General features: G+C 36.0%; 1 protein-coding gene across 4 annotated transcripts in view; it reads left to right on the top strand.

The window, feature by feature from the left end:
- Positions 1-27,009, top strand: part of rbm20 (RNA binding motif protein 20) — a 198,781-nt gene that overhangs the window by 8,658 nt on the left and 163,114 nt on the right. Inside the window, exon 1 of one of the 4 annotated variants that reach the window (XR_007934026.1) lies at positions 4,036-4,195. The exons of the other annotated variants lie outside the window; for them this stretch is intronic. The gene's annotated coding sequence lies outside the window, so the exon portion shown is untranslated. Of the gene's footprint in view, positions 1-4,035; positions 4,196-27,009 lie in introns of those variants that run through there. 4 annotated transcript variants of the gene reach the window in all.

Here is a 27,009-nt window from a genome sequence, read left to right as displayed (position 1 = left end):
ACTAGCCTGACTGATACTGAGGTACTGGAGAAAAGTACATTTATCAGTATAAGTAGTAAAGGTTTCTCTGCATGTATCCTAGATCTAGATAAGCCTTTTTCTTAAAATAATATTCTGTAAGTAAAAAAAAGTCTTAACTATAGGTTGTTTATCTTCTCCAGTATGAAAACAAAATGAATAATATTATATTAATAATATTATTAAAAATAAGAAGAAAATAGTTCACTTTGAGTTTATTTATTTTTGCTGAAGTGTTGCATAAATACTAATTCTTTAATATAAATATTTGTTAAATTACCCATCTTTGCAACAGAAATTAACTAAAAATAAATTTTTATGTCTTAAGTTTTATAAGTTAATATTTTTAATTATGCTTTCTAATGCTTTATTTTATTGGTCTCTAGTGATCATTTTGAAGTGGTGGCACAGAGGCTAGCATTGCAGTCTTAAACTCTTGGTACCTAGGCTCAGTTCAGTATGTCACTATCCATACATGTTTTCTCCACAACGATGCTTTTATTTCAGGTTTGTCCATGCAAACTAAACAATGCTTGCTGTGTGAATTGGAGATTCTAAATCAGTTGAGTGTCTCCTGCAATGGTCTGGTGTCTGCCTTACCCCTATACTCCCAGGATAGGTCCTTGCTTTCTGCGAAAATGGAAAGAAAAGAATATAATTAACAAATGGACAGAGAATACTAATAACATTAAAAAATGTTAATGCTGGCCGTTAACAGTTCCCATTTTCAAAATATGTTTGTTTGTTTTGGTGACATGATGGCACAATGGTTGACACTTTTGACTATTAGCTTTATGAAACTTAGTTTAAGTCTTATGCACATATGGAGTTGTCTCCTAGTAATCCAACTTTATTTTCTAATCCACTTAGATATACATATTAGATTCCTTGAAGATAGTAGATTGACCCAGTAAGAATTATTTTTCTGTGAGTGAAAATGCCCTGTTATGGACTGGCACCTTGTCCAGGTTTTGTTCCTGGCTTTTGTCAAATGATGCCAGGATACCTTTTGTTTGACTATACCCCAAAAATGTATTGTTCAGTAAGTGAATAAATAGGTGAAGCTAAATGGTTCATGTTAACTTTATGGATAAATTAATGAATGACATTTGGTTAGCACCATCACTTCACAGTTGTTGGCAGATATTTCACAGTGTTCATACAGGCTGCCTCTCACATGCATGTAGAACAGTTTTACTTTAAACACTGCGTCTGTTTGAGTTTTGTCCTTGTCCTCTTGTGCTTTTCCACACCTACTCTAGCTGGCCTGCATGATTGACTAGGGTCAGTGTGTGAGTCCAACTTTTAATGCAGCGGTATCCTATACTGGGGATCCTTCTAAGGTTGTACCTGTTGCTGCTAAGATTCAGTTGTCTCACCCTGCAACACTGTGATTTGAAAAAACAACTTTCATGAACCTGAATATATGTAGTATTGTGCTTTTAACATGACATGCTAACAACACCAATTAAAGCTGTTTGCAGTATTGTTTTAGTGAAAATAGACAATTATTGCAAACATACTTGTGACAAAAGGTTTAAAAATGCCCAAGACTAGCAGTGGACACTTTACCCACTTTTCTAACACTGAAAGTATATACATCTTCCAATGCCAATCCTGAGAGAGATCCTGCCTAACATATAACAGAAGATATGCTACACCAGGGCAGATAATGAAAAGCTATTTCAGTGGCTGATATTTTCTTAATGTTCAGGTTTCTTTATCATACCTTGTTTTATATCTTTCATCACTATTTGTGTGTTTAAATTAGCCTAGCCTTCCCCTGTCTAATCCTGGAGCCAAGCGTACAAATGACATAAGGCAAATGGCCACCAGGGACAGTCTAACTATAACCATCTGTTTTGACCCTAATTAATCAAGCAAGGACTGTTTCATAGAATGAGACACTGATATGTACATTCATTTAACCAGTGGCAGTTTGTAATGTGGGGCGCTGGGGCACCGCCCACGCTCCAAATATTTAAAAACCTCCACTTAAATTAATTAGGTAATGCAAAATAATCATGAAATAAATTTGTTTATTTGCACAAAGTGCCTGGTGTCAGCGCATGTCAACATCCATTAAAAATTTGGTTCTGACTTGTATTTGTTTAAATTCTGTGTGAATACCTATATTTCCAGAGTGAAGGGCACCGGCCAAATTAGAGCCTATGTAAATCCTTAAATTTTTGAAAAGCAGGTGAACTGAGGCTCCCCTTTAATTTGTTGCTTTCAGATTTTTCCTGGGACACAGCTCTCTGCGCTCCGAACACTCACACATTTACTGGCATAGAATTAGTGTTGTTTTATGCTTTTTTTAATATAATGTGATTGGACAATTGTTGACACATTATTTCAGGTTCATGTCAGTGGTTCACAGTTCACAACCGCCATTAACGTAGCTACAGATGAACAAGTGTGACATTACGGCAATGGCAATTTTAAGTGGAAATTCAGAAATCAAAGAAAATGCAGTTATTTCTTTAATGAAACACCTCATGATCAAGGATAAGCTTACACCCAGACTTTTTCCTGCTCTGGTTATGACACATGGAGCTGGCTAACTGGATATGGCATAATTAATGCCTCTTTTTTGTGCTTTCCTTGTTTGCAATTCCAAAGTGGTGTTATTGAAGTGAAGACCTAAAACATCTTTCTGAAAAATGCAAGCGGCACGAAAGTAGCTGTAGTCATCTAGATTAAATTTAAACAAATTTTTTTGACAGACTTATTGGTGAACAGCTACATGAAGACTACATGATTTGCATTAGAAGTCAAATGAAGAGGTGACTAAAAATGAACACATTATGTGAAGAATAACAGACTGTGTGAAATTCTGTAGAGCAATTGAATTGGCTTTGCATGGCCACGAGAGCTCTGACAAGCCTGGGATTTTGGGTGGGTTAGTGGATTTTGTTGCCTCTCTCGATGGAGCATTGAAAGACCACCTTGAGAATGCCACTATATTTAAGGGAACTTCAAAAAATGTACAGAACAAGCTTTTGGACTCCCCAGAACGCTCTGTGCTATGCATACATTTTCTAACTTAATTAAAATAAATTCAGTCTGTTTGAGCTGACATTTGAGTAGCGTTGTCATCTGCGGGTGTTTTTTATATAGTCATTGCTTTGTATTTTGTTTAAATATTTCATTTTATTCAATGTTTTATTGTTCAACACTTTTCTGTCTTTTGTCTGTGATAGGCACTTTATAAATAAATTTTTACTTATTTACTTAAAAAAACAAGGTGTTTATTTTGCCACAAGTACAAAAGATAGAACAAAAAAGTGTAATTTCAATATTGTTAATGGAACTTGTGTAACTTCAGAATTTCTGTTTTAAATGTTTTTTTTAAGTGAAATTTGGGTTACATTAACTTTATATTATGAACAATTTATGACACATGACATGTGATATGAACTATATCAAGTTCTGTTGTGATTCTGAAAATATGCATTTTTAATGTGTTCATCTGCCACCTGTTAAGAAGCCTAAATTTCAAACTCGTAATTTGTTGGAGTCCTGCAGCCTATCAAACATTAAGAGTTTTATGTGTTTTTCTACATATTAGGAATTTATTTATTATTTATTTATATTTATTTATTTATTATTTAAATATTAAATGTTAATGATATTAAGTATTATTTAAAATATGTATGCATGCTGAACATCTGGCACAACGTCCACAGTAGGCTGCTAAACTGAAGTGACTGTTTGAAGTTCAGTATATGTGTAGCAGTTGCAATAGGCATAGGGTATCTTGCTGGTTAAATTCTTTTATGTTTTGAATCTCATTGTGTAGATAAGAATATAAGTGCATGGTTGGTTTCTATTCTAAGCTTGCCTAGCATTCTCAGGTGCCCATTGTTATCAGAACAATTGAGTTGCCCTTTTAAGACCTGGCTAGTGTCATACCCAAAATACAGGCAGCTTCTGATAGTATAACATGGAAAATACAGACAGAAATGTAGCCATTCAAAAGGGTGAGATCAACACTGGTAAAGGCACAAACCACAGGTTAGTTATTCTGGTGTTCAAATGAAATAGGAGTGACTAGCAAGCTATGTCCTGTAGCTCCAGAGTTTCTGTATTTAGCACCAAAACTCACAGGTGGCAGGAATGTGCAGCAATGAACCAAACTAAGTTGCTTCAACAAACATCACGTAGTAATTTGTAGGTAAGCTAAAAAATAACTTTTGGTCTTTTGTCTCAAATATTTTCTCTAGTTGTTTGTGCTTTGTTCTTGTTAATTCTTGTTTGTCACATTAATATCAAACACAAGAAAATGCATGTTAAAGCCAGTTGGTCTTTTTCTTGTCTTCTTTTCCCAGCTCCCCAAAGGTGCTGGCTATTTACTTATTTTTTTCAGTTAATGTGTTTTTATTGCTCTTCTAACTTTATTTCCATATAAAGCTATTCATATAATTAAATGATCACCCAAAGATCACATACATATATAGAGAGGCAATCAGATATTATTTTTCTATTTTTATATAAGTCTGTAAGTAGAAGAAAAACATTGTATTATATTGTAGTACAGTAAATATGGAATTACAATCATTATAGCAGGGAAAATTAAAAAAACATTGGTAAAAGAAAGTTTAATAAAATGTATATTAGCAGTAAATTAAAGATGCCAAAGTGTGTTACAAGCGCAATCAGGAGAGGGATATAATCATAGCAGGAATCAGACCGATGCATTAATTCTTCATTAAATATTACTTCCATGCTTAGAATGAATAATATTTTCAAATAAAAACAGTATATAGTTAATAAATGGTAAATTATTTAAATATTTTAATGTCATTAACAACATTAAACATTCATGTAGTCATTCTTTTACAAAACCTGCTTAGTCTAAAAAACAGAGCCTAGCCCTGTAATATTGGTCAGTCACGGACACTCACTTTTTCATATAGATTAATTTAGATAAACTTTATTAAGGCTAAAGATAAATTTAGAATACAGCTATAATTGATCAAAACCTGTGCCTAAGGGACTATAAAAGGGACACAAGGAGATTGTGAATAATTAGTGGTAACTGAGATTTCCATCAGAGTCACAGGAAGGTGGAGCCTGCCGCAGTCACAGTGGATACAAGGCAGAAATCAACTCTGGACAGAACATGATTTCTTTGCAAGGCACCCTCTCACACACACTTAAAGTCACTCACATTGGGCCAGTTTATAGTGGGAAATCAACCTAACCTGTAGTACCTAACTGAAAAACACCCTGACATGGTGGAGAGTATGTAAATGCCATACAAACAGGGGTCAGGAATTAAACTTAGAACAAAAACTAGTAATTTTATATCAACCATCGTGAAACAAAATGGCAGCTATGATTAGTGAGTCAGGTTTTTAAATATTAAAAAATACTGTATATGTATACTGCATGTACTGTATGCATATGTATGTGTACATGTGTATATTTATAAAATAACATACAATTCATAAGCCCATTCAACTTACTTCATGATTGGACAAGGCAAGAGCATACCCAAGTGCCCCTGGCCATCCATCTATCTATCTATCTATCTATCTATCTATCTATCTATCTATCTATCTATCTATCTATCTATCTATCTATCTATCTATCTATCTATCTATCTATCTATCTATCTATCTATCTATCTGATGAATTAAACTAATGTAAATACACTACACTACACTCTGGTACACTAAATGCAAAATATTTAAACAATGCAACAAACTGCCAGAAACTTTAATGTGATATAATTTAATACAAGTAATTTAACAGATGGCTGTAATATAGAGTGCACCTTGTCCAGGGTTGTTTCATGTATTGCAATTGCTTCTGCCAGGATAGGCCGTCCCTCACAAAAAAAAAAAAAATCAGGATTAAGTGAAATAATGTTTCCTTTTCTAGTTACATAATTAGAAAGCATCAAAAAAGAAACAAGAAGAAGATAGAAGAGTTTTAGTTTCAAGGCTGTATTTTATTATCATGTATTCGATTGTTTCCCTGCGTGGAGTTTGCATGTTCTCCCTGTGTCTGTGTGGGTTTCCTCCGGGCGCTCCGGTTTCCTCCCACAGTCCAAAGACATGCTGGTTAGGTGGATTGGCGATTCTAAATTGGCCCTAGTGTGTGCTTGGTGTGTGGGTGTGTTTGTGTGTGTCCTGAGGTGGGTTGGCACCCTGCCCGGGATTGGTTCCTACCTTGTGCCCTGTGTTGGCTGGGATTGGCTCCAGCAGACCCTCATGACCCTGTGTTCGGATTCAGCGGGTTGCAAAATGGATGGATGGATTCGATTGTTTGTTTTACCACTGAACTGAAAAGTCATAGTTTACGTGCATGCAGAAAGGTTTGCCTTAAAAATTAGCATTCAACTCACAGCCTGGTGAGTCGTATCTCTTTATAAACTGCAGTAAATTGAGTATTTTTTTAGCATGAAACTAAAAGTATAGTTGTATTGTGTGGACATCTTCCTGTAAAAAGAGTGTTATGTCCTTCTACCCATGCAATAGAACATTTTGTGGTATTAAAGGATATGTGCATGGAGAGGATTTAATTAGATCAGAATGAAAGAAAGAATGGGGAAAGAGAAACATAAAATTGGCTTTAATTGGTGTTAAGTATGTCAGTTGAAAGTGACTTCTCCAAAAGCATGGGATTAATAAGCAATATTTCAATGATGGTTAGGTGCTATGACAGAAAGCCTTAGGAAATTAAACATGTTCTCATTGGAAGGATCAGGAGGAGGTCCCCTGCTATAGAAAACTAGTGAAATTTGATAACCATGCCTGACAAAACTATCTCCCTTTCAGCAAACTAATCTGCCTGTCATTAACTGTCACAGAGAAAGACATAGCTTAAATTCTTGACTGCCTGTGTCTATGTTGTTCTTTTGAAAATTATGCCTATTTAAAAACTTCAGAGAAAAGCCATACTGAGCAAAAAGTAAGTTATCGTGGAATCTTTGCAATAAGGAATTTTTTTGGAATTCCCTTAAAACAATTTTTTTATTTTTTTCCCTTTGCTGATTTTTCACTATTGGTTTAAAAATAATCTTAGTGCTGAAAATAACAAAGGATTAAAAATGATGTTCTTACTTACTTATAGACTTATAATGAGCCACATTACTTTTTGAAAATAAAAATAAATAAAATCAGTGCTGAAAGGCCATTTGCCATATGGAATCCATCCATCCATCCATCCATTTTCCAACCCGCTGAATCCGAACACAGGGGTCTGCTGGAGCCAATCCCAGCCAACACAGGGCACAAGGCAGGAACCAATCCTGGGCAGGGTGCCAACCCACCGCAGAACACACACACACAAACACACCCACACACCAAGCACACACTAGGGCCAATTTAGAATCGCCAATCCACCTAACCTGCATGTCTTTGGACTGTGGGAGGAAACCGGAGCGCCCGGAGGAAACCCACGCAGACACGGGTAGAACATGCAAACTCCACGCAGGGAGGACCCGGGAATCGAACCCAGGTCCCCCAACTGCGAGGCAGCAGCGCTACCCACTGCGCCACCGTGCCGCCCCCATATGGAATCACCAATTCATTTATTGCTTTGTTAATTAAGTAACTTCATGTAGTCTAAGAACTTAATAAAGCTAGGATGATGATAACAGGAAGTATGAAAGCTTCCAAAGGTATCTGAGGATTTCAATTTGGGCATTTGTAGTGCAGGAACATTTGAAGTTGCCAGCAGTGACTTAGGTTGTGCACTTTCTGATTCCTGTAGTAACCAGTGGGTTTAGTTTAAAGGTCTCTCCATGTCAAAAGCTCAGTCTGAAGATGAACAGGGTAAGAGAGAAAGAGTGTGTGTGTGTGTGTGTGTGGGTGTGTGTGTATGAGAGAGAGAAAGAGAGAGAGAGACTTAATTGCAGTATAGCCTTCTGCCCACTGTTCCTAATTAAATTGTTCGAGTACCCATCTTTCAAAATAATCTATCGACTTGTCCATGCTGCAGCTAGTGCAATTCAGGAATTACAGTACATTTTGTATTAATTGTCAGTCGAATCCAGAAAACATCCAAAACCAGGTCATATTAGTGTTACCAATATAATCTGTGAATATCTGGAAAGTGGTGAACAAGCAGAATATTTACTTTAGCTTTAAATATTAAAAACATCAGTCAATGTAATCAATTGATCCTGAAAAAGATTCTTAATGTTGTGGCACACAGACCAAGGTCCTGCTGAAAGTGGGAACATTGACTCAACAGTCAACATTAAGTATTACAAACTACTTCAGGAAGTGTAAGGCACTATATAACCCAATATTCTGTTCTGTGGCTAGGGGTCTAGTGTACACATTACATTTGCATTGTTTCTTTATATTTTTAAATACAGTAGTCTTCAGTAAAACTCTTTGTTTTGTTAAACTAATGTCATGATCTCTCAGTGTAGTTTTGCTTAGATGTAAGGATACTATTATAACTTAGGTAACTGTGACCGTGCCTGTGTTGCAATTGTTATTTCTGGATTGTGTATTTATGTATATGTAAAACATCTATGACGTTGCATCTTCTTTATGTTTTGCTTTTTGATAAGTGAGTGGCTTGCATCATCCTGGCTGACACCAGGTGCTCTGCCTATAAATTATATGATATGCCAGCATGACTGGGTAAGGATCACTGCACACACACATGTTGTGAACTGGTACTCTGTACTTCTTGGCCATTTGTAATTATATATCGTGACTTGGATGATGTTAATGGAGAGTAATGCATGATATTTGGTGTGAGGTATCCAAATGAGTTTCCCATCCTGAATACATGATCTAATTCAGCCAATGAGAACTACTTTCAGCTGAAGATCTACAGACTTTTTGCTGAAGTGTTGACAGTTAACCTCCAGCTCATGTCAGTCAAGCTGGAACACTAAAGCGTGTGATGCATTTTTATGATTAAAAATATGTCTGCTTGGACTGCTTACTGTTACCAGTCTTGATTTAAAAAAAATCCAAACATACACAATGCATAGAATATGAATCCATTAAGTAATAAATGCAAGGAACCCTCATGGTGGATCATATTGCAAGTAACACTCAGAATAGAATGACGACCTTTGGAATAAGTAAAATTATGGCAGCGTAAACACCATTAACCAAACAGTACAATAAAAAGCAATACATATAAAGGCTAAGATTGGTTTTCTTCTAATCCCACCTTGGCAACATTTATAAAATTAGCACCTGGTTCAGTGATCGTCAAAACCAAGATAAAAAAAATAAACGCATTGGGAATCATTCCAGGTTGTGTTAGTGTGCTATTAATGGGTACTAGGTAATGGAGCAGCTTTGACTGCCAAAAGTAACACCTACTAAGCTATTAAGGACTTTCTTCCCACTGATTTACCTGCTGAGATTATTAATCTGACCACATGAGAGTGAATGTATATATTTATGTAAGATCCACCTATCCAATATAGAGTTACACAGAGGAAGTATTTTTTCCAACAACACTGGGCTTAAAGCAAGATATAACCATAAAATTGGATCAAGTGCATCAGTGAACTCTGCACTCACTTATACCAGAATAATACACACAGACAACATGTATTTTACTAGGACTGGATTGGCTAGAAAAAAATCAATTACAGGGACACAATCTGTTATGATGTTTTCAAATGGGATGACAAACCAGCAAAAACCTTGCCCAACAAATTTATTCAGCAAAAATTTATAAATGAGGCAGTATACAAATTATGCAATATTCCAGCTTCAAACAGGAATAAATTAAAACAGAAGAAATACTAAAACTGATCCTTTTTATAAATAGCAAACTAGAAAATATAAACAAAACAATTTCACAAAAATTAAACAATAAGATATGGAACTTTCAAGAAGAACTTCAAAAGAAAAAGAAAGAACAAAATAATTGAAATTAATTAACAAAAAAGCAAACAATCAACTTCTAAACCAATAGCTCAGGAGTTTTGCAGTCTGTGGTTTTCTAGCATAGTCTATAAACTCTGCTCATTTTCCATTGTTAGATCCCATTCCTATCCATTCCTATTTTCAAACCATCTTCAAACCCAATGTGGAAATAAATATTGTAAATTTCCCCATCCACACAACCTGCTAGTATCATTTCTTTTGTATCAGTTACACAGACTTCAGAGACTTCAGTGTTTCCAAGTCTTGTTATGCTATTCACTTAACAAAGGCTTGTTCAGCTTTGTGATTTTGACTCCCTGGAACTTTTCCTAGGCATGTTCAAAAGACTTCCTAATTGCTGATTGTTTTCAACCCTGAAAAATCTATCTTTTCTTCCACCTTTTATATATCCACTTTTGAATTTAAATTTTGCAGTCTGCACCTCCTAACCAAACAGTACTCAGAGTCTATAGTATGGTTATTTTTTTGGATGATTGTTCAGCATACCTCATACTTAAGCTTTTCATTACACCATAGGAAGAAGAGTAAGGAATACTGATTACACTGGAATTTTATTTATTTATTTATTACAGAGAGTTTAGGAGACAAATAAGGAACCTTATATTTTATCAGCATATGTAAGCAAGATTTTATTTAAATGTTACCTGTACAAAGAGACAATGTTTAAAATTAAAGTTCAGATAATGGTTACATATATAAATAGATAATAACACAAATATTGCAATGAAAAACTTAAAGTAGAGACAGATCTCTTTTATTTCATGTATGCTTCAATAGATTTCTTAGTCATGGCACAGGTATTATAAATTCAAACAATATTTAAACATGGCTAGAATTATAAACTTTTGTGAATCGGGAAAAAAATATTCTTTTGTTTTCATTTTTTATTCTTGTTTCCTTTATTTCTTTACTATTTTTTAGCTATTTCTTTGTGCCATTATCACCTGTTGCAATTCTGGAAACTCTTTGTTATGATGCCATAGTTCACTAGGGGGTGTAACATACATATGTCAGTGCTTGTGACATCATGGATCTCAGTCACAGGTGTCTTTAAAAGTGAAAGTTGTGTGCTCAGAAAGCGTATATACTTACATTAATATATAGTATATTTATACAGTTGAAAATCAAATAGGAAAAAAGGTATTTGTGTTAAAAAACCTCCTCTCTACTACTTTGGCCTTATTAAAATTTAAAAATTCACATTTGTTTAATGTTTTTTTTTTCAAAGGTACACCAAATGATTACCACCCATTAACATTGCCATATTTGTGTCTTATATGGAATTTGCATGTTATGCCTGCATTCCTGTAAGTTTTCTCTGTTAACACCATTTCTCTCTCACTACCCAAACATGTCATCAGCACTGTTAGAAAAGTGGAACATGTACAAAAGCAATGTAACTATAAAATGTACACTAATAATAGGCTACTGGTAAGACGTATCTAGTCTCCACTAAGTGTTGTAGGTATAATCACGCTAGGAATGTGGTCTGACATGAACACATACATTGCCTTTTAATTTTCATGTACTCTTATAGATTTATATTAATATACATATACTACCTTACTCTAATGTTTAAAATGTTAAAGGATTCTTGAGGTTAGTTGGCAATGGTGATCTGAATGCTATGCAAGGAAATGTACATACCATTAGCTGTGATCGTTATAGAAGAGCTACTTCAGTTTGCATTTGCTAATTTAGTTCAGCAGCAGAATCAGCAAATCATTCTCACTAAAGCTTTGGTACAGCTTACTGTTTCAATAAGAACAGCTAATAATAGTTCTCTGCCTGAAATACATTCTTATGAGAATATTTCCCAAGCAGTTACCGCTTCTGTAAGTTAGTAAGCTGTAGTAAATGATTTTAAGGAAAATGTTACTTGTGCATGCTTACAAAAAAACAACACACTATTGCTATTAAGTCTAATGTATTTCTCTTTCGGTTTTACTCCAGCAATAATCACTTGTATTATGCACCTTAATAAAAGAATAAGTGTCGGTGTATCTGTCTGTGTGTTTGTCTGGCTCATCACATACATTTTTAATAATAAAATGCATTGTATTTGTCAATCCAATAGATGGCGCATCACAAACATTAACAGTGATGTTATGAATCCCATACCAAATGGCATATAACACAGACATATGCAATGCATGGTGCACTGCAAACATTAACTCTGAGATCTACATTCAATACTTAGTATTCAAACCATCTTAGATAGGCAGCACAACTAGTTTTATTTATAGATTTGGTATGGGCTGTAGGAACCATACCTGCCTTCTCCGTGTATATGTGTAACATTTTATTTATTTTTTAAATAATTTAATATATTTATTTCTTGTTTCTTAGAGGGAAGGTTCAAATAATTTGTGGTTTGTCATATATTGTTAAGTTAACATAAGATGGTGAAAGCAAACATAATAACTTTGTTGTATATATTTAGGTACAAACTTCATAAAAAGAAACTTGCTTCTTATTTCATGAACTGTCCGCTAATTATCTGAATAGACTAGTTAGAAGTGATGGTATAATATGATAAAATATTTAGAAAAAGAGTTGACTTATATTACTTGCTCCCTATTTTTAGTAGGTCAAATGTATTAAGCTCATAAAAGTCTGAATGTTTTGAATGACTAACCAATAACAGCAGTTAAGAATGTCCTTTGGGCTTTGTTTACATTGCAGAAAAACAAGTAAATCTTTAGTGTTACTTTACAATTTTTTGCAGATAAAGAAAAGCACTTGTTAAGCAGCACATGGTCACTTTTACAATATAATTACAATAATCTGATCTGGTACTGTGATTGGAAAAAAAATCTGTGACTTTAATTATTGGAGCATTACACCAGCAAGTAACCTAATCTTGTTTTGTCCCCATTTCCTCCCAGTACTTTAACATTCTTATACTTAAAAATGTTTTAGCTTGAGTTTAATTGAAATATTCCGTAACCAAAAACTTCAACATATCTCACTAGAGTTTATGCCTCATGAGATTTGTTTTCTGTGACTTGCTTTGTTTGTTCTGTTTCAGTTCTCTAGCGAATGATCCTATTGGATCTTGTAGAATACTTTTTTATGAAAAAAAGATGGCTTCCTAAGACAGAAACATTCAATACAAGGAATCACACAAAATACCTTCTTTTTGATGATTTCAGTGCTGGAGCCATTGAGGAGGTCAACAAGTTTTACTAAATTCAATATTTGAAGTGCTGATATTCTGTGCTCTATTTGGGAAAGGTAGAAGTTACCAAAGATATAGAATTTTGTGAATATTTAGTCATGTCTTCCGGGTTATTTTTGGATATCTTTTGAAGGTGATGTATTGGTTTATTTTATTGACAGTCTAAAAACACAATTGCTTTGAAGGTTTTCAAACTTTACAGATAGCTCAGCTGAATTAGAGAAATGTGAATCTGTACAAACAACCTTAATTTTGTATAGTTCCTTTCTGTAATGAACAACAGCCCAATGGGCTTTATTAGTAAAGATACATGATACAATCATTTACATATGCATAGTCAGAAACGTCTAGTTACAAAGCCACTATTAACACTGCCTACTGAAGTAAACTTATCTTACATAGCTCAATGATAGTTCTGTTGCCTTGCAGTAAAGAGATTATGGGTTTGCATCCCTTGTCCTCCCTGTGTGGTAGTGCTTTGAGTAGTGAGAATAGTACTATATAAATGTAATGCATTATGATTATTTCATTATGAAGAAGAGTTGCAGATTGTTTTTGATATAGCCTAATACAATAAATAACAAGCATTTTTTCATATCAATGAAAACAATGGACTTTCAATCAATATATTTTTAAACCTTCTTATTCAAGTACTAGGTTGTGGGGAACCAGAGGCTATTCCAACAGCATTTGCCTAAATTAATGAATAAGATAATGGTTTTCTGGTAGTATATTGCAGGTAAATATTAATTCACATGTCTCCAGTAATTCACACAGACCCGGCCTGCTTAGAACTAGCATCAATCTACTGTATCATAAATACATGCAGGTAGTGTGGTGTAGTGGTTGAGGCTTTGAACTTCAAGCCCTGAGGCTGTGGTTTCAAATCCCACTACTGACACTGTGTCACCCCAAGCAGGTAACTTTACTTGTCTGTGCTCCAACTGGAAAAACAAAAGAAGTGAAACCAGTTGTATCTTAAATGGTGTAGGTTGTCCTTATATATAATTTGATAGTATTCGTATGTATGGTGTTCACGTCAATACCACGACTCAATACAGGTTAGAAGCATGAGTAATGACGGCTGGGTATTAACAACGGTCATTGTTTAAATTTTAGCCGATCTCAGATCTAAAATGAGTGACGATTGCAATGCAGCCACAACAGCAGCGGCCGCGGAAAAGGATGCGTAGGAAACGAAATCACATGACTGACGAGGAACGTAAACTTGCTAATGTGACCAAACGTACACAACGTGCACAACAAACGGATGAGCAGCGTGCGGCTACAAATGCTGAAAGAAATCGTGCAAATCGGACACAAAGGACAGAAGAAGAACGTGCGCTGCAGAATGCTACTAACGCTGAAAGAAATCGTGGCAGCCGTGCACAAGCGACTGAAGAAGCTCGAGCAGCTGCAAATGCAGCACGGGTTGAAAGACATCGAGCAGCCCGTGCCTTGCGGCGTGAAAATGCTCAGCGGCACAGCATTGCCATGTGCAATCACACAGATATTATTGAGGACGAAGTTCCGGAGCACCACCCTGGCTCATTTGACAGCCTGTGCAAACATTGCAACTCATTCAACTTTACCTGTGAGAACAAGCAAGGTGGAGAATACAATTGCTGCCATAAAGGTCGAGTTCGAATTAACCCTTACAGATATCCTGACAGGTTTAAGAAACTGTTGACATATTTAGACCCAAACTCCAAGCACTTCTTGGAAAATATAAGAAAGTACAACAGTGCATTAGCCTGTGCATTCATGGGCGCACAAATATCCCAGCCTCCAGGCCATGGTCCATATTGTTACAGAATACATGGCCAAATATACCATCAATCTGGACCCTTACAGCCCGGAGAGGGTGAAACACCAAAATTTGCTCAAATCTATATATTAGAACAAAATCGTTTCAGGGACTTAAAAAAACAAATAATTCTTTGCAGATAAAGTAATAATAATTCTTTGCATTTATATAGCGCTTTTCTCACTACTCAAAGTGCTCAGCAATTGCAGGTTAAGGGCCTTTGCTCAAGGGCCCAACAGAGCAGAGTCCCTTTTGGCATTTACAGGATTCAAGCCAGCAACCTTCCGATTGCCAGTCCAGATCCCTAGCCTCAGAGCCACCACAAATGTAGAATTTGTAGCCCAATTCGATCGGGCTCCCAGTCGCTAGTCTTGGATTAAGGTGTCAACCAAATAAGTAAACGCATTTACATTTGAGAAGAAACTGGAACAGCCAAACAGACAATACACAGACAGAACATAGGGCAAGAATCAATATCTGCTGCTGTAGGGCAGCTGTGCTATCTACCATATCACCCTCAAAAATGTATTTGCAAGTTATAATGCTGAAGTTTTCAAAATTTGCTTCAGCAATAACTCTTACAAAGAAATCATTTAATCTCTTTATTTGGACAATCAAAGCGCAAGGAGAACTTGTAATTTGAACAGAAAACATTAAACTGATATTTTCATTCACAGAAATAGGCATTAGAGATATTTTATCACAATAATCTGTAAGCACTCTCTAATCTCCAAATTTAACTCGGTGCTTCTTAATTCTGCAGAAGCCTGAATCCAAATGGCAAATTTTTATTGGACTGCAGTTGTGTTCTTCCTGAATGTTTTTGATCTTCTAGCACCATCTAACTATGATCTTTTTCATGTACTAGGGTGATATGCAGAAGTCAGGATGAAAACCAAATCTATAGATGTGTTTTTCTTTTTAATATTTAGTAATTACTTTTCCTAGTATGCAGAGAAAATATGCAGGATATTCTCAGGAATACAAAATAATTATTATACTTACCAGAATATCGTTGCCATTAACTTTTTTTTAATGCTTATGATTTTCTATACCTAAAAACATGTCCTATATTGGCTAGAACTGTCATAGTATGTATGACTGTTTCTTTTTCACTACTTTGTGGAGGTCTTGCTTGCAGTTTTAGTAAAACAATGCAAGAAAAAGAGTTTGCAATGATCCAATAGTGAGCGTTGAGCAAACAACGTTTACTAATGATTACATTTGAAAATATCTTCCTTTGAAAACAAGTAACATGGTTTAAACTGAGCTGTAGTCTCATATGCTTTTCTTAAGCTTTATGTTATGACAAAACATAACAGCTGCCTATTTTTTGGCTTCCCGATTAGACTCTGACTGGCACTTGAATCCTTCCTGATGATCCCTTGCTGATAATTTGAAAATCCCTCTGGCACTGGAATGTCCAGCAGATTGTACACCTCATTTTTCAGTTGAAGCAGGCCCTTGTTCCCAAGAGAAATTTTGCTGCTACTGCTGTAACTGATAAGTGTTACCTCTTAAGGCCGGGGAACAAATTGGAAGACCTGCATTTGATGAGGCATTTTCAGAATATTCAGTCAACTGAGAGGTAATGTGAGGTCAGGATTCAAAGGCAATATCCACTTTTGATTACACTATTTTTAAACCTCATGAATGCTTACAAACATGGCTGCATTTCCAATTCTAGAGTAAAAACCATTTACTGTACTTATTATATATTGTATTTTTGAAGGTAAAATTTGTAAAATATTTACTTTCATATTTACAAGGTTTGCTCTACTGGCTGTGGCATATGAGATGCAATGATAAATAATATGGCAAGTCCCTAACTTAAATTAACTGCATCATCCTGACCAATTTGATTAAACTGCCTCTGTTTCAACTTTAAACATATACAGGTGCTGGTCATAAAATTAGAATATCATGACACAGTTGATTTATTTCAGTAATTCCATTCAAAAAGTGAGACTTGTATATTAGATTCATTCATTACACACAGACTGATGTATTTCAAATGTTTATTTCTTTTAATGTTGATGATTATAACTGACAACTAATGATAGTCCCAAATTCAGTATCTCAGAAAATTAGAATATTGTGAAAAGGTTCAATATTGAAGACACCTGGTGCCACACTCTAATCAGCTAATTAACTCAAAACACCTGCAAAAGCCTTAAATGGTCTCTCAGTCGAGTTCTGTAGGCTACACAATCATGGGGAAGACTGCTGACTTGACAGTTGTCCAAAAGATGACCATTGACACCTTGCACAAAGAGGGCAAGACACAAAAGGTCATTGCTAAAGAGGCTGGCTGTTCACAGAGCTCTGTGTCCAAGCACATTAATAGAGAGGCGAAGGGAAGGACAAGATGTGGTAGAAAAAAGTGTACAAGCAATAGGGATAACCACACCCTGGAGAGGATTGTGAAACAAAACCCATTCAAAAATGTGGGGGAGATTCACAAAGAGTGGACTGCAGCTGGAGTCAGTGCTTTAAGAACCACCACGCACAGACGTATGCAAGACATGGGTTTCAGATGTCGCATTCCTTGTGTCAAGCCACTCTTGAACAAGAGACAACGTCAGAAGCGTCTCACTTGGGCTAAAGACAAAAAGGACTGGACTGCTGCTGAGTGGTCCAAAGTTATGTTCTCTGATGAAAATAAATTTTGCATTTCCTTTGGAAATCAAGGTCCCAGAGTCTGGAGGAAGAGAGGAGAGGCACAGAATCCATGTTGCATCAGGTCCAGTGTAAAGTTTCCACAGTCAGTGATGGTTTGGGGTGACATGTCATCTGCTGGCATTGGTCCATTGTGTTTTCTGAGGTCCAAGGTCAACGCAGCCGTCTACCAGGAAGTTTTAGAGCACTTCATGCTTCCTGCTGCTGACGAACTTTATGGAGATGCAGATTTCATTTTCCAACAGGACCTGGCACCTGCACACAGTGCCAAAGCTACCAGTACCTGGTTTAAGGACCATGGTATCCCTGTTCTTGATTGGCCAGCAAATTCGCCTGACCTTAACCCCATAGAAAATCTATGGGGTATTGTGAAGAGGAAGACGCAATACGCCAGACCCAACAATTCAGAAGAGCTGAAGGCCACTATCAGAGCAACATGGGCTCTCATAACACCTGAGCAGTGCCACAGACTGATCGACTCCATGCCATGCTGCATTGCTGCAGTAATCCAGGCCAAAGGAGCCCCAACTAAATATTGAGTGCTGTACATGCTCATACTTTTCATGTTCATACCTTTCAGTTGGCCAACATTTCTAAAAATCTTTTTTTTGCATTGGTCTTAATTGATATTCTAATTTTCCGAGATACTGAATTTGGGACTTTCATTAGTTGTCAGTTATAATCATCAACATTAAAAGAAATAAACATTTGAAATACATCAGTCTGTGTGTAATGAATGAATCTAATATACAAGTTTCACTTTTTGAATGGAATTACTGAAATAAATCAACTTTGTCATGATATTCTAATTTTATGACAAGCACCTGTATAATTAAACAATACTGTGCAGTGGACTGTCACTCGGCCCATTCCTATTCCAGTGCAATTTATAAGCTTCATATCAAGCTGACCAACTTATTTCTTGTATATTATTGAATCTGAATTCATGCTGAAAACAATGATATGAAATATTTTGTTATCACTGTGTGTAAAGTTGATTAAATTTGCACAAATGTCAGCATATGTCACAATCACAAAAGTGCGTGCCTTTCAGTGGACCTTTCCTTTCAACTTGTCCATAATTAGCTCCCACCTTATTTTCAAAGTTGCTGGGAGAAGCACTAACATCCTTTGACCATGGACTGGATAAGTGAGTTAGATTAGATATACTGTATCGAGGGAATGATGTTCAACAAAATTAGAGATTTTTAATAAATTGCGGTCTTCATGTACACATGTGATCTCTCTTTAAATTTCATCTTATTGTTAGACCCAAAATTTGACTAAAGGTTGAATAGATCATCAATAGTAACATACCATAACATATAAAAGTTACTATTTAGAGTTGCAGAAGACCAGAGCTTTCCCCAGCCATGCTGGGAGCAAGAGAGATGCCTGGCATGGAGAAGACCACTTGCGTTCATGCCCATAGTTTTACAATTTAAAGCAACCACTTAGTTAAACAAATTGAGAAAGACTGAAAACAAAAGACATTTTATTAGGAGGGTAGAGACTGGAGCAAACATCTTACTTATATTACACTGTATAAGTGCAAACTATTTTGTGAATTATGAAGTCACTAAATGAGATAACTGGCTAATTTAGCCACCAGAAAACCAAATAAGGCTTGCAAACTTTTTTTTTCTGTTTTGTGATTAAAATGTAATCTTCCTATTTCAGTTTATATTTTACTTATTCTATTAATGGATATTGAAATATTTATATTCTGCTGCACAATTCTTTTAGGAACTTACTGACAAAATTTAACAATATACAAATCTTACTATTGAATGTACTGTAATTTATTGCACTAGTTTAGGTTAGGCATTGATTTAGTGAGTTTACACTATGAAATACAATGAAATGTGCAATAAACTTATTTTAGATTTAGTGCTACATTTGTTTGATATAGGAGTTCCCCATGAACATTTTAGTAAAAAAGAGTACATGTTTTACAATTAATATTATTTGAAGCTAAAAAACAGAAATCATTATTAAGGGGGTGGGGTGGGATCTTCAGCATTATTTTCTGATACTTGATTTTTTCGTTTCTATAAATCTGTATATACTGTAATGGAGATTTACGTTTTTCCAGCAGTTCGCTCTCTCTCTCTCTCTCTCTCTCTCTCTCACACACACACATACTTAATTTTTGGTGCTGAGATCATTCTGTCCTATTAGTATTATACTAATATTAGTAGTTTGTGGAGGACATATAAATACAACAACAACATTTATTTATATAGCACATTTTCATACAATTGATGTCGCTCAAAGTGCTTTACAGGATGAAGAAAGAGAAAAAGACAAAATATAAAAATAAAATTAGGCAATACTAATTAACATAGAATAAAAGTAAGGTCCAATGGCCAGGGAGGACAGAAAAAAAAAAAAAACTCCAGATGGCTGGAGAAAAAAAAAACAAAATTTACAGGGGTTTCAGGCCACGAGACCGCCTGCCTCCCTCTAGGCATTCTACCTAGCTTAAATGATCTCAATCAGTCCTCATGGTTTTCAGGCTTCACATGGAAGAATTTGATGATGATGGTCATATGGACCTCTGGCCTTCAATCCATCAATGTAGGGACTGCATGGTGCTTTGATCGGAAGGTGGTGATGCAGATTGCCACCACAGAAAACTGGAAAAAGAATGGCAGAGAAAATAGGGGTTAGTACGGATTTTGGAGTCACCATGAATGATAAGGATAATCAAATGCATTATACAGAATATCAGGGTTAAACTAAAATGAAACTATGAGAAAGCCATGTTAAAATAATGAGTTTTTAGCAGTTTTTTAAAGTGCTCCACCGTATTGACCTGGCGAATTTCTATTGGTAAGCTATTCCAGATTGTAGGTGCATAACAGCAGAAGGCTGCCTCACCACTTCTTTTAAGTTTAGCTGTTGGAATTATAAGCAGACACTCATTTGAAGATGTAATGGTTACGATTTGGAGATTAAGGTGGGGGGCATTCTGAAATATAGGATGGAGCGAGATTATTTACGGCTTTGTAAACCATAAGCAGCATTTTAAAGTCAATTCTAAATGGCACAGATAACCAGTGTAGTGACATCAAAACTGGAAAGATGTGCTTGGATTTTCTTTTCCTAGTTAAGATTCTGGCAGCTGCATTCTGCACTAGTTGCAATCGATTGATGTCTTTTTTGGATAATCCTAAAAGGAGTGTTTTACAGTAATAAAGCCGACTGAAAACAAAAGCGTGAACTAATTTCTCAGCATCTTGCAAAGTTATAAGAGATCTAACTTCTGCTATATTTCTTAAGTGAAAAAATGCTCTCCTAGTAATCTGATTAATATGTGATTTAAAATTCAGGTCAGAGTCGATAATTACTCCTAAATTCTTTACCACTGTCTTGACTTTTAATCCTAATGCATCAAGTTTATTTCTAATACCTTAATTATATCCATTTTTGCCGATCACTAAAATTTATGTTTTCTCCTTATTTAGTTTGAGAAAATTACTACTCATCCATTCAGAAACACACGTAAGACATTGTGTCAGTGAACCAAGATAGTCAGGGTCACCATGTGCTATTGATAAATACAGCTGTGTGTTGTCAGAATAGTTGTGGTAGCTCACATTATGCCTTGAGGTAATCTGACCTACTGGAAGCATGGAGATGGAAGGAGCAGTGGACCCAGGATAGAAATCTTATTGTGCTGAGTACACAGTATAATAAACAGGAAATTTAATTGTTACATTAATAAAGAGTGTATTATACAACTGTCTTCGCCTATTTTTGAAATGCATCATTAGACCAGTTTTAAGACTCATGGTCTGGAACCCCTGCAGATTTTGTTTTTCTCCAGCCATCTGGAATTTTTTTTTTCTGTCCTCCCTGGCCATCGGACCTTACTCTTATTCTATGTTAATTAGTGTTGTTTTATTTTAATTCTTACTTTGTCTTTTTTTCTCTTTTCTTCATCATATAAAGCACTTTGAGCTACATTATTTGTATGAAAATGCACTATATAAATAAATGTTGTTGTTGTTGATTGTGTCCATTTCAGAGTTCTAAAATAAATCACATTGTGTGTGTGTAAAGAAGAGATAACTCTGCTGGTATTAAATAAGTACACATGTATGTAAAATCTCGTGTGGTGGCATGGTTGTTGGTACTTCTGTCCCATAACTTTGGGGATGTGGGTTCACTTCCAGTAGCTGTAAACTCTTTTTATATTTTACAGGTTTTCTTTGAGTACTCTGGTTTTCTCTTATATTCTAAAAAGCACTGTGTTAGTCTAAATGGCGAAACAAAATTTACCAAATACATGTAGATTGCTATCTCTTCTACTAGCTCTGCATGGTGTCCTAGTAATTGTTTTGGAAAATGATGAATGACAATTTGATTACATTTTACTATTTTACTATTACAAACTTAATATACACAACAACATTTCTAGTTGAGTATACATAACAAAAGGGCAGTATGGGGAGCAAAGAATTCTGCTCTGCTGCATCAAATGTTCAGTAAGTTGTGTTCACATTCCAGTCTGGTCAGTACCTTTATTAAGTTTGCATATTTTCTACATATAGTTTCTCTGTGTGTTCACTTTCATTTCACATTCCAGACTTGTATATTTGTATAGTCTTAATCTGTGACTTCAAATTGTGTTGATATAAATGAATGTGGGTGTGTAAGTGAGTGTCCTCTATAATAGATGGCCAACCCTTGCGGGGATGGTTTCTGTCATAAGGTGACAGCCTAGATTTTGTTTTATCATGACATTATAATGAAACAAATTACTTGTGTACTCATGCCATAATCCCGACTGTCACGACAATAATCAATACATCCCTCAACACTGGGTTTGTGCCAGCCACTTTTAAAATTGCTTCTGTAACCCCCATGTTAAAAAAAGTCTGGTCTTGATGGTGACGATCTTAACAATTTCTGGCCTATTTCCCACTTACCTTTTCTGTCAAAAGTCCTTGAGCGTGTTGTAGCCTCCCAGCTCACCAATTACTTAACCTCAAATAATTTGGTGGAACCCTTTCAGTCTGGTTTCAGGGCGCAGCACAGCTCTGAAACTGCTCTTCTTCAGGTAACCAATGATTTGCTTATGCCAGCAGACTTTGGACAAACCAGCATATTAATTTTGTTAGACCTCAGTGCAGCATTTGACACTGTCAGACATGACATTCTACTGTCCAGAATGGAGAACATGCTGGGTATCTCTGGCACTGCCCTCCAGTGGTTCATGTCCTATCTGACTGAGAGGCAAGAGTTTGTTAGCCTTGGCAACAGCAGATCCAGGTCAGCGCCAGTCACACAAGGAGTTCCTCAGGGCTCTGTCCTCGGTCCTCTTCTCTTCTGTATTTATATGCTTCCCCTTGGCCATATTATTCGTAGCTATGGACTGGGTTATCATTTTTATGCAGATGACACTCAGCTGTATTTCAATGTCAAAAGTGCAACTTCATCAGAGTTTTCTCAGCTCACAACTTGCCTCAGTGAAATTAAATCCTGGATGGAGCAGAACTCTTTAAAATTAAATTGCAACAAAACTGAACTCCTGCAAATTGGCACTAAAGCGCTACTTAAGAAAATGAGCTCCTTTTCAGTAACTCTTGATGATGATCTCATTAGACCTTCTTCTGATGCAAGGAATCTTGGTGTCATTTTTGATTCCTCCCTTTCTTATTCCTCCCACATAAACCACATTAAGAAACTTTCTTACTTTCACCTCTGTAAAATATCCCATGTTCACTCATTCCTGTCCTTTTCTAATGCTGAGAAACTTGTCCATGCTTTTATCACATCCCGCATCAATTATTGTAACTCGCTGCTGGCAGGTGCCCCTTCTAATATTATATCACAGCTCCAGCTGATTCAGAACTCTGCTGAGTCCTTACTTGAACCAGCAACAGTGAGCACATCACACTCATCCTGCTTCGCCTTCACTGGCTCCCTGTGTCTTACAGGACTGAATATAAAATTCTATTAATAACGTACAAAGCTTTAAATCGCCTTGCACCGGACTACATCAGTGACCTTCTAAATCACTAGGTCCCTTTTCGCCTACTAAGGTCCTCTGATTCTGGTAATCTTGTTGTGTCTTACACTAACCTGCACTCTATGGGTGACAGGGCCTTCAGCTCCATAGCACCCAGACTTTGGAATGACATCCCGAAATTAATTAGATCAGCTGACTCCATTCATTCTTTTAAAAAACAACTTAAAACTCATCTATTTAGGAAGGCTTTTAACTTAACGTAACATTCTGCCCTTTCTTTCAGTTTACCTCTCTGTCCAGGTGCTCAGGATAATTTGTGTGTCTGTTATATCACAAATTAGGTTATTTGTTAAGTTTTTGTTTAAGTATTGAATTTATCATTTTACTCTGGTTTATTGTCCTTTATTCTATTTAATGCTTTGTTATCTGTTTTATTGTTCTATTCAGGAAAACATTTGTATCCAATGTTACATATTCCCTACTGTTTTTTTCTAAGACTCTGTGAAGAGCCTTGAGCATGGGAAAGGCGCTATATAAATAAAATGTATTATTATTATTAAAGGGTAATTCAGAGAATGGATGGTGTGATGGATGGCTGGGGATTGTGCCCTGTCGGGAAGCCTGGAAGAGCAGGGGACCGAGAAAAGGGCAAGCCGCTCTCTGGGACATGAAAGGACAGTCACCCTCAGTTGCATTGGGGCCACAGGCATGGGGCTTTGAAGCTCAAACCTATTGGGGTCTGTGGCCACCACCAGAGGGTGCCTGGACAATTCTGGAGCCGTGGTCTGCAGTACTTTCGCCACACCCTGAAGTGCTACCGGAACTTGATTGAGGAACACCTGGAGTACTTCTGGGTGTGGTATAAAAGAGGCCGCCTCACTCCACTCAGGGAGCCGGAGTCGGGTGGAAGAGGACGGAGCTTTCAGGAGAGGAGTGGAGGCGGTGAAGAGAGAGAAAAGAAAGACAAAAAGATAAGGACTGGGTTATTGAGGTGATTTGTATTGGTGTTGTGTGCACAGTAAAGAAAAACTGTGTGTGTTTTTGGGACATTCTGAGTCTGTCTGTCTGTGTCTGGAGACATCCTTCCACAATGGATACATAACAAGAAGGGTTTTTTTACAAATACACTAGTATTTGCTTTGTCTTTACCAGTATTAATGAATAAAATATTATTAAGGGCCAAATTCCCCTGAAACTTAATAACCTCTGACCCTAAATATCCTGTAGATGCCAGGCATTCTGTCAGCCTGCCAGCTTTACAGGATGAACTCCAGATGTTGGTTTTCTGGCCTCTTTTGCCTACAGTTGCAGCTGTTTTCCACTAATGGTCTAGGATATTATCCTTACTGTTTATGCTCTTTTTCCTTGGAAAGCAGGAAATGTCTCTCCTGGTATGTATTTCAGTTCAATTTTAAATTATTTATTTTGTAAAGAAGACAACTCTACATGAAAATTAAAAAGAGGCAAAATTACAGACCTAGAAGAATATGCAGAAACTGCACAGCATCAAAAAGCATTTGGAGGGCTACAAGAGAAACCAAATAGACTTACTGTTGAAGCTAAGACAAACAGCAAACAAATTGTGCTACTATAGTACAAAAAAGCAGCAAAAGTGAAAGATAATGTAAAAGATCTCAAACATCAGAAGGAGGAATCATTGAAAATGAGTGTCACATAACAAATACTGTATGCCAAATAAGTATTGTACTACACCCAAGTTTTTATAAAAGAAGAAATAAATAAAATCCCTCAGGGGAAAGATAAAACAAGCTCTGAATTTACAGATTTCAAATTGGAAATTGGATTCTTAGGTGTTTCATGTGTTGAAGACCAACAAACCCTCCCACACCAATTTGAATTTTACCAGTGATACTAAAAGAATTGTAAAACCTTATTTATAAACAATTACTAAGTATATTGATTCAATCAGTAAAGGTGGGAGAACTGCTTGATGACAGGAAAGCTGCCAACAGGACTCCAATCCACAAGGTAGAGAAAATGGTTCTCAACAATTATAATCCAGTTGTTCTGCCAGAACTGAAATAAGGCAGTGGATAGACAGATTTGACCAGGAGATGAAATGTAGGCAGAATAACAAGCCAGGATCAAAACCAAGAAGACTAACATGTTCACCAAAACTCTAATTACTAAACAAAATTTGTTGTCAAGAGACATTCTTAAGTTGTGCTTTTTAATTTACAAACAATATTGAGAGCCAAACCCTAAAAACTAGACAGAAGTTAAAAAGAAAAGATGCTGCCAAAAGCTCTATAACTAAATGCATCTACACACTTTTGAGTATTACCCACAGCCTAAGATAAATGGGAAGTGCACAATGCTAACTTTACACAATTATGATGATAAAGTTATGTTACACTCCATGCAGTTTTGGCTGTCCAGTGTTAACAACAAAGATAGCAGCCATAAGCATCTACCAAAATAGCAACACCCACTGTAAACCGCACAGTAGTACATTGCAATAAAACCTGCAGCAATTTCAACAATACTCAAATTAAATAAGTTCAACTATACCCGTAAATAAAATAACTTTGTGAAATCAAAAACAACAAAAAACCTTACTTCTGTCCCCATGCAAAATTAAGGAAACTATAATCAGTAAATTGGACAAATGATTATATGAAAGTAATAACACTGAATAACAGCTAGCATGGGTTTATTAGTGGAAGATTCTGCCAAACCAATCTGCTAAACCTCATATGATCAATGCACTGGCCTACTTTTTGTTTGTTGTTGTGTTTTTGTTATTTTTAAAACTCATGGATTAATTCCGAATTATTTTTGTACATTTCTATTGTATTTGTTTGCTAATTAAACATGTTTAAAGTTATGCTTCTGATATTAGCTTTTGTACACCTGGGAATTTATTGCTGTTATTATTATGTCAATTTATATTATTCCAAGTGATGTTTATATCTTTTATTGTTAGGTTTGTGATGTCACCATGCTGCCCTTTTGAGGTTTGCTTTGGATAGCCTCTTTCTCCATTTTAGGATTTCTTGTTTATAGCAGTGGTGCCGATTGCCAGTCACATGACTTATTATGTCCTCATGTCTACCTTATTGTTTCACCAGAATGGAAGAAACACTACAGGCCACAAGGGCAGTGAAAGAAGGGACTGGGGGATAAAGTGTAGGTCAAAAATCAGGCCAAAAGTCAAAATCACAACAGCAGAATACAAAATGCCAAAACCTAAAACACTAGAGAAGAATCACAATTAAAATAGTAGAAGCAACAGTGCTATAGGTGATGATGTCACAAGCTGCAACTTCTGGGAAACACCCATAGCAATCTGTTATCACATCAGTAGCCACAAAAACAAAACGGTGCCATGGTATATCACAAAAAAAAACTTTGTTGAAAAGAAATTGTGAAGGAAAAGTAACAGAATTAGAATCTCCTTATCACAAAAGCCTTAAATAATCCAAAAAAATAAAAAAAT

Source organism: Erpetoichthys calabaricus, chromosome 2 (genome assembly GCF_900747795.2).
Source record: "Erpetoichthys calabaricus chromosome 2, fErpCal1.3, whole genome shotgun sequence".
Lineage (NCBI taxonomy): Eukaryota > Metazoa > Chordata > Cladistia > Polypteriformes > Polypteridae > Erpetoichthys > Erpetoichthys calabaricus.
This window is presented reverse-complemented; position numbering and strand designations above follow the sequence as displayed.